General features: G+C 37.3%; 1 long non-coding RNA gene across 1 annotated transcript; it reads left to right on the forward strand.

The window, feature by feature from the left end:
- Positions 1-832: 832 nt before the first annotated feature.
- Positions 833-5,200, forward strand: LOC139846558 (uncharacterized). Its single transcript, XR_011759095.1, has 3 exons — positions 833-962; positions 1,047-1,098; positions 4,885-5,200. It is a non-coding gene; the product is annotated as an uncharacterized lncRNA (long non-coding RNA).
- Positions 5,201-16,517: the final 11,317 nt, after the last annotated feature.

Raw genomic sequence — 16,517 nt, forward strand, 5'->3', positions numbered from 1 at the left:
GTACTTTTCATACACGTTGATTTTGCGTTAAATTTTTAAAAGTCGATAATTACATAGCTAAACGCGGAGATGGACATATATTGTTAAATTAAAATAACATTTAAATCTTTCACGGGCTATACCTTTTAGTTCGACTCGAGTTGCGCTTCAACAACATCATTCTTTAGCTACGAAATAATTTTACAAACTAAACGCAATAAAATACATTGAAAACTGAACTCCCGGTACGAAGCGAGGGTTCAACTAGTTATAATTATTATTATTTTTTAACCTGGGTATCCAAACGGTCAACTTGACTAATCCCAGGGCGACTACTCGCTACGCGAGCAGCCCGGAGTCATTACAGGCGAACCTCCGTGACCATGAGTGGATAACTGTGGATGCCTGGAATCGAACTCATGACCTCCACTATAGAAGGCCAGGGTCATAACCAGTCAACCACCACGGTCATGGTAACTACAAATGTGACCATTAAAGTATCCATGGCAAAAAAAAAAAAAAAAAAAAAAAAAAAAAAAAAAAAAAAGTATCCATGTAAAATGGGCCATAAATTACTTTTGATTTTCTTTAATTGGCCATTGGGGTGTGGTCGCAAATTTCAAAAGTATAGTCAATGTCGTTTTCTAGCATATAATATAATAATAATTATTATTATAATTATAATTAGGGGATGATTCTTACACACTATTTTTTATCCTCACACACCCTTTTACCCTATTATTAGGGAGGAGTTCAAGTAAATTGGTGTGTGAGGATAAAAAACAGTGTGTGAGAATCATCCCCTTATAATTATAATATAAAAATAAAAATAAAAGAGATTTGAACTGTGAACCTGATCTTCATGTCCACAAAAACCTTATATATACCACAAAACTCTTACGGTAAAAATTACAAACGGCCGCTGTTTTGCTACTTCAATAGCAAAGACAAAAAAATCCTAATCCTTCCGTTTAGCTATCATGGTAAGTCATCTTCGACTTTAACGATTCATCAAAATCCTAGCAGTTTCAAACATAAATTTTGAATAAATTTGGTTATATTTTCAGACCATCACGCATCTTCTTCTTCATGATCCAAGCGTCAAAGATTTAATTGATGGTATCATTTTCTCTCTTATTCATCTGATCTGATTAAATACTAATGCTAATGAATTGTTTAATTCTACTCATACATACAGAGGGTGTTTTGTTGCTAAAAAGGATTACGTACAATGTTAGAAAATAGGAATTTGGTCTTGATAGTTTATGTTTGATTCTTGAATTGTGTATAACTTTCTCAATAAGGTATTTAAACCCTATGAATAGGTTCATATTAGGCACACAAAATAAAAAATCAAATAAGAGTTTGTAGGTTTTTGTAGGGGTGTTTGGATTTGCGTTTTGAAAATTGATTATGCGTTTTGGATAATCATAATCAAATAATCAGCTGCAGCAAAATGTGATTTTAATAAATGGTGTTTGAATTTGATTATGTTGTTTGATATCGTAATAATCAAATAATCACTTTTTGAGTGTTTGTGAAAATTAGATTATTTGATATTTTAACATGTAAATTTACTAAAGAGGACATTGCTTTAAAGTAATCAAATATGCAAAATCAATATCCCATAATATAAAGTATGTTAACGAAAACTCTAAGAGTTGTAGTTAGCAAAATCTTATAATAAATATATACTTAGAAAAAAATAGTAAAATACGTTAGATTCGATCGATGTTTAAAAACTGAGAATGTAATATATATTGAAATAAATTAAAAGTTACTCGGTACAATCATAAACATATACTCTGTAATACTCGTACTCGTACATAACATAACATTTGAAGTTAAAAAAAAAAAAGCATGACAAAATTGAATTGAAGTATATACGGAGTACGAGTATTATTTATGAATCACGTGGCAAAGTCTGATAAAAAACTTTTTTTTATCAATATTAGTTGATTGATAACTGATTTATGAAGCAAGTCTAGGAAGAGTAGGTGGTGAAAGTTCAGATACATTAGCCGTTTTGGTATAGTAAAATGAGGGTAAAATAGTAGATTAAAATGACAAGAATTGGTTTTAGAAACTGCGTTTTCCCCACAGCAACTCATCCCTTACTTCTTAATTTCTGCGTTTTCAAGGATTCCAAACGTGAATAATCAATTAAATTTATTTATTTGTCAAACACTCAAAAACGATTATTTTCGATTTCTAAACGTGATAATCAGAAAATCAATCTCAAAACGCAATAACAAACACCCCCTTAGAATGTATGGTATTGGTATTAGAGGAATATTCATTTGAGTCCATAAATTAAGTTGAGATTCAAGGGATCAATGAGAGCGCGACACGTGTCGCGAAAATCACATGTGATTGAAAAAAAATTCAAAATTTTTTTTTTTGGAAAAAAATTTTTAAATTTTTTTATCGAAATTTAAAAAAAAAAAAATTTTAATTTTTTTTTTTTTACAATCACATGTGATTTACCTGCACAATCACATGTGATTGAATTGTACAATCACATGTGATTGGATTTGCCATGCATAATCACATGTGATTGGGTTTACAATCACATGTGATTGACATGCATAATCACATATGAATTTTAAAAAAAAAAATTTCGAAAAAAAAATTTTCGGAAAAAAAATTTGAAAAAAAAAAATTTTAAAAAAAAAAATTTCGAAATTTTTTTTCCCAATCACATGTGATTTTCGCGCCACATGTCGCGTTCTCATTGGTCCCTTTATTTTCAAGCAAATTTATGGATGCAAGTGATTACAACTCATTGGTATTAATATTAATATTAATTAGATTTCACTACACTAACAAATACACCCACACTTTTTTCAAATGTTCAAATCGACCCCCAACCAGGGGGTAAAATGTCAAATAACAATTTTTATAAAAAATTTTAAATAAAATCCACCCAAATATTCAACGGGTCATATCTTCTCGCTCGCTACGAGTTAATTTTTCCGACACCATCGTTAAACTCGAAATAATTTTAGGAACACAATGTCACTAACTATACGCAAAACGGACGCTTTTTAAAAAAGGCTAAATATTTTGGGTATCTTTCATACACGTTGATTTTGCGTTAAATTTTTAAAAGTCGATAATCTTTTTTTTTTGTTGATAAAAGTCGATAATTACATAGCTAAACGAGGGTTATAACTTTTAGTTTGACTCGAGTTACGCTTCAACGACATCATTCTTTAGCCACGAAATAATTTTACAAACTAAACGCAATAAAATACATTGAAAACCGAACCCCCGACGTAAAACGAGGGTTCAACAACTAGTTATTATTATTAATTTGAGCTAATAATGATTTAGACGAAGGATTATTTAATTTGTGTTAATTTATTTGAGTGAAAGTTTCTTAATTATAAAATAAACTCAATCAACTCTGAATTTCATCAAATGATGTAAATAATTGACTCTAAATGTATATGCTCCGTAGTATTTATATATCTATATATATATTCATATAAAACTCTAAAATAATTATGTCATCATTTCACTAATTACACTTTAATTTTCATAATGATGATGTCATTATGTTATATTAATTTTAATTAAAAAAGATACAAAGATAAAAATAAATAAATACCGATAATATATGAATGCCAATTTGAAAAGCAAAAATAATAATTAATAAACATATCATTTGATATTTAATGACAAAATTACGCTCGTCGTCCCTGAACTTGTATCCAGCCTTCTCAGGTCATCCTTAAACTTTTTTTTTTGCTGGCGACATCCCTGTTGTTGTACTTTGTAACTCCGTTCGTCCCTCCGTCTACATTCAGTCTACTTTTTCTGTTAAACTCACTCATGTGCCAAACATGTGAGGGTATTTAAGTCTTTTTATTCTTTCTTCCTTTATCTTCATCTACATCCCAATATTTCATAAACCCTAATTTCTTTACCGAAAATAATAATAATACATTCAACTAATTCATAACTCCAAATCTAAAACTAATACCAAAATTAAAACCCAAACGGTTAATTCTTTCAAAAAAAAATTACTCGTATCACAATTACCACAATCGTAAACATTAAAAAGATTATAAAAATGTAAAAAATCAACTTATATGTGAAAAATGTTTATGTTTTAGTTGAAGATACCAAATCAACCACTGCCCCACCACCACCGTTAAACACAAATACGAAAAGAACCAACCACCCAGACTCACCCAAATTTTATCAACCAAATTTTAAACTTCAAAAAAAGGTATGCAAGATCCTATTAAAAAGCAAGCTGGAATACCACTTCGTTGTTCACGACACCTTTGAAATATTCATCATCCTCTTTAAAAACCCCTCACCGCCATTTTCTCTTTCTATCTCTAACAACATTAAATCAATAAAAGCTTAAAACCCATCGCGAAAAAAACACAATTTATTCCTTGAATCATTAACGCATCTATCAACAAGCTTAGATCTTTTTTGCGGTTACAGAAACCCATCACTTGATCTGAACGATTTCAGCGGGTCACCACCATCCGGCCGCTATATCTGAATGATTCCGGCCTTTTTCATGAACTCTGGTGAAATTCACTTATTTAATCGAAAGGATGATTGATGGTGCAAAAAATATTGCAATCGGAACCATGGTGAAGGCGATGGTGTGTTAGAAAAGTTTATGTATCCATGGTGTGTATATATGAAAATGAAAATGATTTTTGGGATTTGGATCTGTATTTCGTACAAAAGTATGAATGGTCAAAGGGAGCATAGGATTAATTATTTTAAAATGGTTTTTGATTTTGTTTTATTTTAAATTTTAATTTTAATTATTTTAGATATAATTAATTTGTTTTTGATTTAAAGGTATTTAATTAAAGGGAACAAATGAACAGAAAGACCAATTTACCCTCACATGATATGCACATGTTTCAGTTTAACGGAAAAAATGGACGGAATGTAGACGGAGGGACGACCGGAGTTACAAAGTACAACAACAGGGATGACGCAAGCAAAAAAAAAGTTTAAGGATGACCTGAGAAGGCTGGATACAAGTTCAGGGACGACAAGCGTAATTTTGTCATATTTAATATGGTATTACTGTTTTATAAATATAGATATCTCGGAACATCCACACCATATATTATCGCAACTCTTTTTCTCAATATGTACAAACTTTTACAACTCTTTTTATCAATCTCCACCATATTATTCAATAACCTTTTGTTTCCAAAAGGCATGTACAAACCTTCGTGTCATTGTTAATAGTTATTTCAAAGAATGTTGTTTGATGATAAAATTTATCACACCTTGAATGTTTTATTATTGTATGTTTGTTAAACAACAAGAATTTGAAAACCGATAACATACGTCAAATCATATTGTGACTATTTAAAATGAAGGTAAATAGTATATTAGAAGAATTAAAAAATAATCATAATTTTCGCGAGGTTGAACTAGGTATTTTCAATCCCTCTTTTAATGTTAAATAAGTAGTATTTATGACAAGAAAAATAGTAATTGTAATGAAAATTAGAAGATCGTGGTGGAAGAATGAATGTAGTTCATTTATATAATAAAGTTAACAATGACAAGTTTCTTAGTCGAAATTCTTGGTTCCAAGGGTCATTAAATTAAATGTCTTTAGCATTTACATTCACTTAATACCTAAAATATATCATTAAACTGTTTCGTTTAAACAAACTCGTGGCTCCACGAGTCATTTCGCTAATATTCATATAAAGCTCTAAAATGATGATGCAATCATCTCACTAATTACCGTTAACTTTTGATAATGATGATGTCATTTATTTTATAATAATTTAATTTAAAAAATAATATGACATATTTTATAAAAGGAAATACTAATCTCTCCTAAATAAAAACTAACAAAATCTCATCCATTATAATTTATTCTTCTGCCCATTTTATTGTTCAACAACCATGTTTTTCTTCTTTACAATCAATTTAATTCTACATTCTAGCCTTGCAAATACGATTACTCGATCCAACCCGGTTTGTTGTTAACTTTTACATTCAATTTTGTTTGAATATATGTTATCAGTTTTTATTTGATGGAATCACGGTTTTGTATTGATATAACCACATTTAATACACTCAAAGTTTTATTAATGTTTCTCTTAGTTGTGTTATCATGTGTGAGTTGAATATTCTTAATATTCAACCATGTTTGTTTTTAACTTTTACATTCAATATTGTTTGATTATAAGTTATCAATTTTTATTTGATGGAACAACGAGTTTATTCGATTAATGGAACCACAGTTAATACACTCAAATTTTTATTGTTGTTTCTCTTATTTGTGTTATCACGTGAGAGTTGAATACTTTAAATTTAGAGCTCAGTTTTATGAAGAAACTTTGAGTGTATTAATATAGGGCTTAGTGTGTTTCATAAACTTTGAGTGTAGTAATATGATATCTATCTATGCATCTTTGTTTATTATTCTGCAACTGATGGCATATAGGCTACCAGTTAAGGGAATATATCCATTTGCAGTACATAGATACAATTTCCATGATAATAATTCAACTCTGAATTTGTGGAATATATCTTATCATCGTGGTGACATCTTTTCTTAGAATATAGGTTACAAAAATACAATCTCCATGATGGACATGTACATATTGTAGTGATATTGATGAGTTTAGATTATTGTTCTTCAACTGACCCGTGAAATCACGGGTCATTCGACTAAGTAAGTTTTATACTCTTATTTGTAAATCATTTGACATTATTTTAAACAAATTTTCATGAGGTGCCTTGAGCTAGTTGTTATACCAATAATTAAAACTCGAAAAGGTAAACAACTGTTTGTTAGTTTGGTCAGTGCTCTTGTTTGAGCGGGTAGTTTTTGGTTCCTTTTTCTTTAGTCATTTTTAGAGCCTACATTAAATTTCAGATAGGTTTAAAAATCTATGGAAATTTGAGTTACCATTTTCATGGTATCTCAATTTTATTTTTTAATTTTTTTTTTATTTTAAAATTTCCTACTTGTTGGCCGGAGGTCCACTCGGAAGCAATCTCTATAAAAGAGATGACTTTCTCTACTTTACTTTTGAGAGTGTTTTCACTCTAGGTGTAGAAATGACTTGTCTTTATTCTCGGACAAGGGAAGAATTGTCTACATCTCACCTCCACATACACCACGTGTAACAACCCAACCCAATATCCAACCGAATACGCGAAATATTTTTTTTTATTTTTTTACAGAGGAGTGCGCAGCGCGCAACCCCTCTATGTGCGCGACGCGCACAATCCAATTCAGGTTCTGTCCGGATTTGCAATTTTTCAAATAAAGATCACCCACTTCCCGACATATTTAGACGAAACGCTTTTCACAACATGTTATAATATGAAACACTCACACGATTCAATAATAAGATAAGTTTTACGAAACAGGGCCCACGTCGACCCGAATTACGAGTTTCATACAAAACATGAGTTTCGACCATATTAGTTTAAATTTCAAACGACACTATGAGCATGGTGTTTGGGGGTTAAACTACCCAAATCTCGGTCAAACTCCAAAAGCTATATGTCCAAAAGCGTCCCCTATCAAAACAAAGCGGGATCACTAATCCAAACGAACGCCCTTACCCTTGTCCACGCCGGAGCCTATAAAAAGATAAACAACGAGAGGGTAAGAGAAACGCTTAGTGAATGCAATAATTATACACATACATATATAATATACCTACTTGCATACACTTACCCACACCGTAATATTGCTAGTATATAACAATTAGCATACAAACTCCGAGTATAAGCTAATAACCTCCAATTACCGCAACTAGCATAATCAATAACATATTCACCGAAATAATATATTATGCTATACAACAACACATACACAACTATATGGTTAACCATACTCGCGTCATGGTGCTACCGGCTCCGTGGTTCACACCATACGCAATGCTATGACGCTACCGGCTCCGTGGTTCACGTCACTACGCATTTGAGTCATACTCTTTTATAGTGCTACCGGCTCCGTGGTTCACACTTTGGTGTTACCGGCTCCGTGGTTCACACCTCATTTTATAGTGCTACCGGCTCCGTGGTTCACACTTCATTTTATAGTGCTACCGGCTCTGTGGTTCACACTTTAACGATCCGTACTATAGTGCTACCGGCTCCGTGGTTCACACTACAACACACGTACCATGATGCTACCGGCTCCGTGGTTCACATCATAGCACCCTCGCACATACTATGGTACTACCGGCTCCGTGGTTCATACTATAGCATACAAATAAATACACTATATACATACATGCATAATTACTCCACTCACCTTAACGCCTTCGGTGAATGTTTTATACTTCCGCAAGCTTCAAGGCAAAGTACCTAATACAATAAGTACTCAATCAACACACAAACTAGTTGGACTAAACACCAACATTCACTCATGTGCATTTAATGACTTAAATGCATTAAATGCCCCATTTTCACCAAAATCATCCATTTAAGGTCAAGACCATCACATATCACTAAAAGCTAGTGACTAAGGTCCAACAACACTAACTAATACACAATTAGGGTATTTCATACCCATCTTTCCCAACTAGGTCAATTATTACCCATTTAACCATTTTAAAGTCACACACCCATTTCGAGTCATCCACTAACCCCATTAACACCCATTTGCTTAATAACTAGGTGTGCTAGTAATTAACTAACCAATTATGACTCAGAAGTCCATTTAACATTTCCAAAATTCTAGGTTAGTCATCCTTGGGTCCTCATGACCCAATCTTACCCATGAACACCCAAAATCACCAAATATGGGTTTTGTGTTTATCACTAACCCAAACCCTTAAACAAATTAAAATAAGGAAATCAAGAATAGAGCATACCACCACAATCACAACGAAGCTAGTGATTAGATGAACAACTTTAACACACGTGCTTTGGCTCGAAATCAACTTCTTCTTCCTCGATTTGAGCTTTCTCACACAAGAATCACTCTCTCTCTCTCTCTAGAATTGAAGTGGAAGGAGGAGGTAGTTGAAAGTGGAGTGAATGAGGCTCCCAGAACTGATCTTGTGGCCTTAGATTCGTTCAACAAGTGAAAAGACCAAACTACCCCCATTTAATATCTAAAAGAACACAGCCGGCCCGCCAGTTCAACTGAACGGCGTCCAGGATTCTGGACGGCATCCAGCCCTTTACAATTGGACGGCGTCCCATAGATTTGGACGGCGTCCCAAACACCTGAGAAAACAGGATCTTACACCACGCATGTGGTATTGGGTATTGGGTTTAGTCATTTTGTTTAAGTCATTTTTATTTATTTACATGTTTATTTTAGTCTTGTGTTAGTATAGTTGTTTTAGTGTTTTTTGTCCCGTATTTAATATTGCGGTTTAGATCTTTGTTACCGATTAATGCACGGTTCAGTTTTAGTTAGTTGTAGCTCGTTGTGTTAGGATTCGTTTACTGGTCCCAACCTTGCTTTTGCTTCATCTTTTTCTTGTTCTTATTTTCTATCTTTGAATGAAAGGGCTTTGTTATAAAAAAAAAAATTTACGTTATTTTTGCAAAAAGGAAAAAAAATCCGGACTTTTAAAATGATGGTAACTGGATGGATTTGGAGAACCTATTAGGCCCGTCCCAGAACTGATTAACGTGATTTTCATGGTTATTGACTTTTCAGTCAAAAACGTTAGGGAACAAATTGATTTATTTGGAAACTCTCTTGAAGGTTTAATAATAGATGTAACCCCAAAAGGGTGGTTGAGTAGTAGGGTGTTTGGGAATTTCCGAAGGAGGCCTAATGATACGCATAATGATCCGTCTCAAAACGACACTAACAAGTAGCGCCCGGCTAGGATCTTACCCGGCACGGTTCATCCAGGAAGAAGGGCTTATTCCTGACATCATCCAACATCATCTCAGTAACTTGATCAGGAGATTACTTGTGAACATACCATGAAAGGGACCACGCCGGACGAATGACTAGTCGGGAGCATCATATAAAAACCCAGCTCGGATGGCATGCACGTTACCGACAACATATAGCCAGTCATGGTGACTAGCACCGTGAAGAAACAATTGAAGTAAATAGACAGCAAAACCTTCCCGGTTGAACTAAGTGCTCCGTGACATCTTAGCCGGGACCAACATGCTGCCGGTACCATCACTACTTCCCGGTCCAATATTCCAACCGGATATAAAGATACCTTCCCGGGACAAGCATTGTCCTGGGACAGACACTTCATCCCGGAACGAGTACTCGATCCTGGAACAAACATATAAGCAAGTTGCACCCCACGTCAGCCCACGAATCTAGGAAAGTTTGTTAGGATCTGCTCGATTATTTCTATGAAAGGGACAGGTGTCACGTCACCCCTCGGGATTGGCAAAGTTTGTTACAACCATGAAAGGGACATGTGCCACGTCACCATTCCCTCATAACATCTATAAATACACGAACAAGATCATTTATTCAACAACACTGGATGCATTAATGTTACTCTGCCCAAATTAATTATGATAGCATTTCTCCAGTCGTTAACATAATTCCGATCAATACTCCGATCGTCATCGGAATTAGTCCTCACTTTTCAATTCCGATCGAATAAGGTAATCTAATAAGGTAATCTAATCGATTGTTAACTTATTCAATTCCAATATTAACTTATTCAATTCCGATATTAACTTATTCAATTCCGATCGAATAAGGTAATCTAATCGATTGTTTTACGCCCTTGGAATCCAGATTTCAAATCAGGGTTTGCACAATTATTGGAGTTAAAACATTCGATCCACTCTTTTCCCAAATCAAGCACTCAAACCCGAAATCTATTAACTAGACGATTTAGGTTTGATCAAGACCCATGTTCAATCCTCACCAACATCATTTTAAGGCCTTGACTTTCATAAAAAAAAGATGTAAAACTTAAACTTCCACCAAGCTATTAGGCCATTTGTAATGGTTAGCTATGTCACTTGTGGTGTCACTTGCCTTTTTTGTACTTTTTGGATGAGTAGGACGTGTTTATTTGTTCAGTAGAGTATTGGTGGTGTTACTTTTTGGTGTTAGTTAGGAGTATTGTGATGATGTGTTAAAATATAATTGGGTTAAGTATTAAATGGGGATATAAATAATATTTGTAAATCAATAAAAAAAATAAAAAACAAGAAACGGGTGTCACTTACCCCGTCTCTTTGTGACAAACGCCAAAGTGACACACCAAGTGACACACCATTACGGGAGGAGGGTGGTGTCACTTTTGCCACATGTGCAAAGTGACGGTGTCACTTTACACCGATACAAGTAGCCTTAAAGTTAACATTTGTTCTTGGAGAATCATTTTTCTTTCGAAAAAACAAAAACTAATATTATCAAAAACTTTCATCAACGGATAAAAGACATAACAAAAATACAAGAAAAATGCGACAAGCCTCGCAACTAGAACATCCCAACACTCTATAACAAGCCAACAAGGGTGTCTGAAAACGAGCCAAGCCGATCGAAACAATAATCGTAAGAAACCATAACAAACTCCTAAAAACCGAATCACAAGCCAAAGCACACGCTCTGGGCTTTGAAACCTTTCTGCCAGCTGTTTGAAACGATAAGGATTTTTTTTTTTTTTTTGAAAGGCAAGTAAGTTTATTAAATTATAAAAGGTACATGAAACAAAAACTAGCAAGAAGCTAGATAAGACACAAGACCACACGCATTCACACAATTACACGCACGAATAAAACCGAGACTCGAACACTAGCACAAAGACACTAAAATCAACGCTTCGCGATTATCTAATTAAATCTACGTTTCCGAATCCAATGACGCGCAGGAGGAGCAACATGAGCAACTGATGCGGCGCATCACCTTCTCACCTACCACCCAGCTCACGTACAGGTCATTTCCAGCTCATTTTTAACGTTTTATACCCAGATGCGCCACATCAAAAAGATATGCGCCGCATCTGACCTTACTGATGCGCCGTATGCCTCTGAAACGCCGCATTTAATACTTTCGAACAAGAAAACTGCACAGATGCGCGGCATCCCTTTCAGATGTGCCGCATCCCTTGAGTAAAATGAGTAAATGTCTAAATTAAAGTTGTAGTGCTCTGAGTTACGGACGTCTGGGCTCCGGATTCACCTTTTTTTCGAGTCCGTATGACCGAGTTATGGCCAAAACGGTGCAGGTGCGTAGAATCTTCTAAAATCAGCAATGTTTTTGATAAATCTTCATTTCAACACTCGCAACGGATATACACACATTTTAACGTATTATAATACACAAGTACAACAATTACATACAAAATGATACAAAATCGGATCGAAATAATGACAACAAATATGTATAATTTTGGCATTATCAGCAACAAACATCTTCCTCTTCCGAGTCTTTCATCACATTCTCGATAAAAAAATCTTTCATGCCATCAAAAATTATCCCGACGTCGGTTACGTTTCATATTTTTTCGTCCCCAAACATGCTTAATGAAGTGACTTTTAATTAGAGGATGGACTTGTTTTTCTTTAGCACGAAAACGAGCAACCGCGGAATGGGTTAAATTAGAGGCCACTAATGATACGCATACCCGATTAGCTCGTGTAGCGCATCAGACAGCATTGCCACAAGAGTCATGAGAGTGCGCACTTAGGCAGGTAGCGCTAAAGTGACAACCATAGCGCTGATCTTGTCCATGCGCTTTGGTGACGTGTTTATGTCAAGCAATGCTGTAGCTGGCAGAAGACATCTGGCAGACAAGAGGTCAAGTCCGACAAGAACACTTTTTGCTTTTGTCGGGTTAGCTTACCAAGAGATGTACTATTGGAAGGCCACGATCCTTTTTAACCTTATTATGTGGCGATAAAAGACAAGAAGGATTGCCCTATAAATAAAGGACTTCGTCCACAACATTGAGGGATCTGGATTTCACTTCACACACACACACACACACACACTGTCAACAATAGCGCATAGCGTAACTATACCCGCGCTACCGGACTTATAGCATTTCACAAGATACTCTTGATATACAGGTAACGTTATATGAACACGAACCCTACAACCTAGCGCGAGCCATCATTAACCGAACTACCCGTCGGTGGTGGGTCTATGTTTAGCCACCCCCGCTGAGATCCTCATCTCGTAGGGGGTTATTCACGGTACTCCGAACCGGAGAGTTAAACCCAATTGACCCTTAAATCCCCCTTCATTGATGTCAAGCATGGACCGAACCCGACCCGATTACTCAATGCTTGATCATTTAGCGCCATCCGTGGGACATACAAGTTAAAAGATTTTGACTTGATCTTTTTTCTATTTGTCCACTAACGACTTGCTTGTTTCTTTTTGATACAGTATTAGGTGTTGAAATGACTACAAGCCAGAAGCACCTAAACTCGCGCAAGCGCGAGCTACCTCGCCCACGGGACCTAAGCCGGCCTTCAAAGGACCGGCAGGAACCTCCGACAGTGCGCCACCAAGAGGCGCCCAGGTACCTCCCCTTGGTGCGCCCGCATCATCTTTCAAGACCCCAGAAGCGATCAGGCCGATACCGTGGGCCTCGAACACCACAAGCACGGGGTTCACCCCTGCCTACCCAGCGCCTGAAGTCACACGCAGTAGCCCAAGCCACACTAGCAGTCCTGCTGGCCCACAAAGCGCAAGGCCTTTGCCCTCGCCGTGAAGGGATGCCTCCCCGACAACTCCCGGATCTAGCACCACTACTTATGCATAAGGAACTTCGCCTGCAGGAAGAGGCGCATCCACTGAATCACCAGCTCGAACGCGCGAACAACGCGCTCTCAGCCAAGCCAATCTGATTTATGCTTTGATGAATGCTGCACCAGACGACATGGTGCATGAATTTGAACAGCCCGGGAAGGCCGAACTCATGATCAAAAACCTGTATGCGGGAATGAAAGGAGTGCCCGTCAAACCCTCTTTTGAAACCGCTCCCACCGGAGAAAAGTTCTCAGCGCATATACTGAACCACGTCTCGACGCCACTGCCCGTGATACCTCTAACCTTGGGGTATTACGACGGATTCTCGGACCCTGATGACTTTCTGCAGAAGTACGAGGGGATAGCGCGAAACCAGCGCTGGGCTGATGAGACAAAATGCATGGAGTTCCTTCCCCTGCTTGAAGGTGTGGCTCGACAGTGGTTCAACAACCTTCCAGCACCCGTGATAAGCTGTTATGATGATCTTCGAACACGTTTCCTGCTCAACTTCCATAACATGCGTGCAACTCGAAGGATGCACGTCGAGTGCCATGACATCAAACATGAACGAGGAGAATCCCTGGGACAGTTCATTGATAGGTACTGCCAAGAAGTAGCCAGAATCCCTAATTGCGTTGAGTCATTTAAGGTATTCGGCTTCATACATGGAATCTGCCAGGAACGCCACCTAGCGTTGCGGCAAAGACTTAGGAAGCGCCCTCCAGAGACACTAGCAGAAGCAATAAGAGAAGCGCACGAATACATGCGCGCTGAAGAAGACACTACCAGGTACTCGGGTTACAGAGGTTCGGGAAAAGGTTGGCGCGATGGTTACGACTAGCCAAGGGGTGGACGTCAGTCAGGTGGTTTCGGGAGAAACCAGCATGACTCCAGCCCCTACCGCCACCACGGTAAAAATCATCACACCGATAGAAAGCATCAGTGAAACCATTAAGGGAGCAACAACAACAACCAGCAACACCATCGGAACAGGGATAACGACAAAAGGGAAAACAAGCAAGCCTTAATCAGAAGCCTCACCAAGAGCCTAAAGGAGATATACGTAACGGAGCCCATCTCAAAAACGTTTGAGAAACCTGCGCGCATGTCCGAATATGCGCGGCGTGATAAGTCTAAATTCTGCGACTTCCACGATGACTTCGGATATGAGACCAATCGTTGCAAAGCATTGGTTGATAAGGTGATCGCTTGCCTAAAGCGCGGAGAGCTAAAACACTTGAAGCCAGGGAAGGATGAATCAGGTAGGTGCAAGAAGGAGAATGAAGGAGCTGAGAAAGACAAGATCATATATGTCTTCTCGTGGCAGAAGTGGCAGGAGATTGAGAAGGAGCTGTTGTTTCCGTATGAATCCCTCAAGGTGCATCTTCCGCGCGAACCTATTAATGAAAGAAAGTGTGCCCCGTTAGTTGTGGAAGGATACTTGCATGAATGCGGCCAATACATCAACAACATGCTCATTGACACCGGTAGCTGTGTCAATGTGATGTTCTTCCATTGCTTCAATGACCTATCCTGTAAGATGAAAAGCAACATAAGAGAGGTGAAACAGCAATTCAGAGGAATAAGTGGGGACCCACCTTGGTCAAAAGGGATATTCGAAGCAGCGTTGATCTTGAGGGATGATCATGACAGGGAGAGGGAGCACACGTTGGTGGTTGACTTTAAGGTAATCCGCGCGGAATCAGAGTTACGACGCTATCCTTGGACAGTCGGTGTTATCGCACTTTGCCATCACCACCAACATTTCTCAAGGCATTATAGTGCTGCCTACCCCGCTAGAGAAAGCCATGCTCAAGTCCAAAGTAACAGCAGAGGACTATCGACTTCAGCAGGTACACGTATACATATGTGACTAATTGCTTTAAAAATTAAAACTACAGATTACACGCGGGCACACAAAGGCAGAATCAGCACTTAAATACTTAACCGGATGGAACGCAGTAAATACGTAACTAGTCTGTGCGCTTACCGCATTAAAATGAGCACAATCTTACATAATCCGAAACATAAGACGCATATTAAAGTGCGCTTGCACACATACTAGCGCATTCGTTGATTTGTAACACTATTTGACTAGTATCTACATATCCGAAGTATTCAAGCCGAGGGAAAGGCGAAGAAAGACGGGGCCAGTTCTTCAGGAGCTGGAAATGATGAGGGAGACGAAATTTCCGGCGTTGACTATGAGTACGAAGAACACAAGGATGAGTTGCTGAGGGAGAGATCGTGGTAGTACGGTTGTGATCCAGATGGTTATTCCTATGTCTTGTTGTTAAAATGTTTAGAAGTTTTTATGCGCATCCTGTTTAGCGCATATTTAAAATCTGTACTGATGACAATCTCTAAGCGCTTTACGCGCATTATCTATCTATGCTTAATTATTGTCTCCAAGTTATTGTCTGCCGTAATCTTTGTACCATTATATGTAAAGTAGCTCTATAACTTGAAAACGGTGCGCACAATCTTTTAGGCAGCGCACTCCTGCCTTTGAAGGGTTGCTTTCTCCGGCAGAGTGCGGCAGAAGCTTGTTTGGCGACAAGCTAGTCTATTATAACCGGACGGTTAAGCGTCATTGGGTTGACCTAACCAACCCACGCAGAACTTGAGATCTGCAAGTCATGACTATAAACGATGGCGTTGATCGCACCTGACCTCAGTCCTAAGTGTTGGTACACTTAGAAGACTCCCGATGTGCACATACGGATATTTAACTTAAGCATATATTGTGTGCACAACAATATATGTGATAAGTTAAATGTTGACATGCCTTGAGTATAATTACGATTAAAATCAACGAGAACTTAGCCAAAAGAAAAATGTTAACAAACGA

This window comes from Rutidosis leptorrhynchoides, chromosome 5, assembly GCF_046630445.1.
Source record: "Rutidosis leptorrhynchoides isolate AG116_Rl617_1_P2 chromosome 5, CSIRO_AGI_Rlap_v1, whole genome shotgun sequence".
NCBI classification, from domain to species: domain Eukaryota; kingdom Viridiplantae; phylum Streptophyta; class Magnoliopsida; order Asterales; family Asteraceae; genus Rutidosis; species Rutidosis leptorrhynchoides.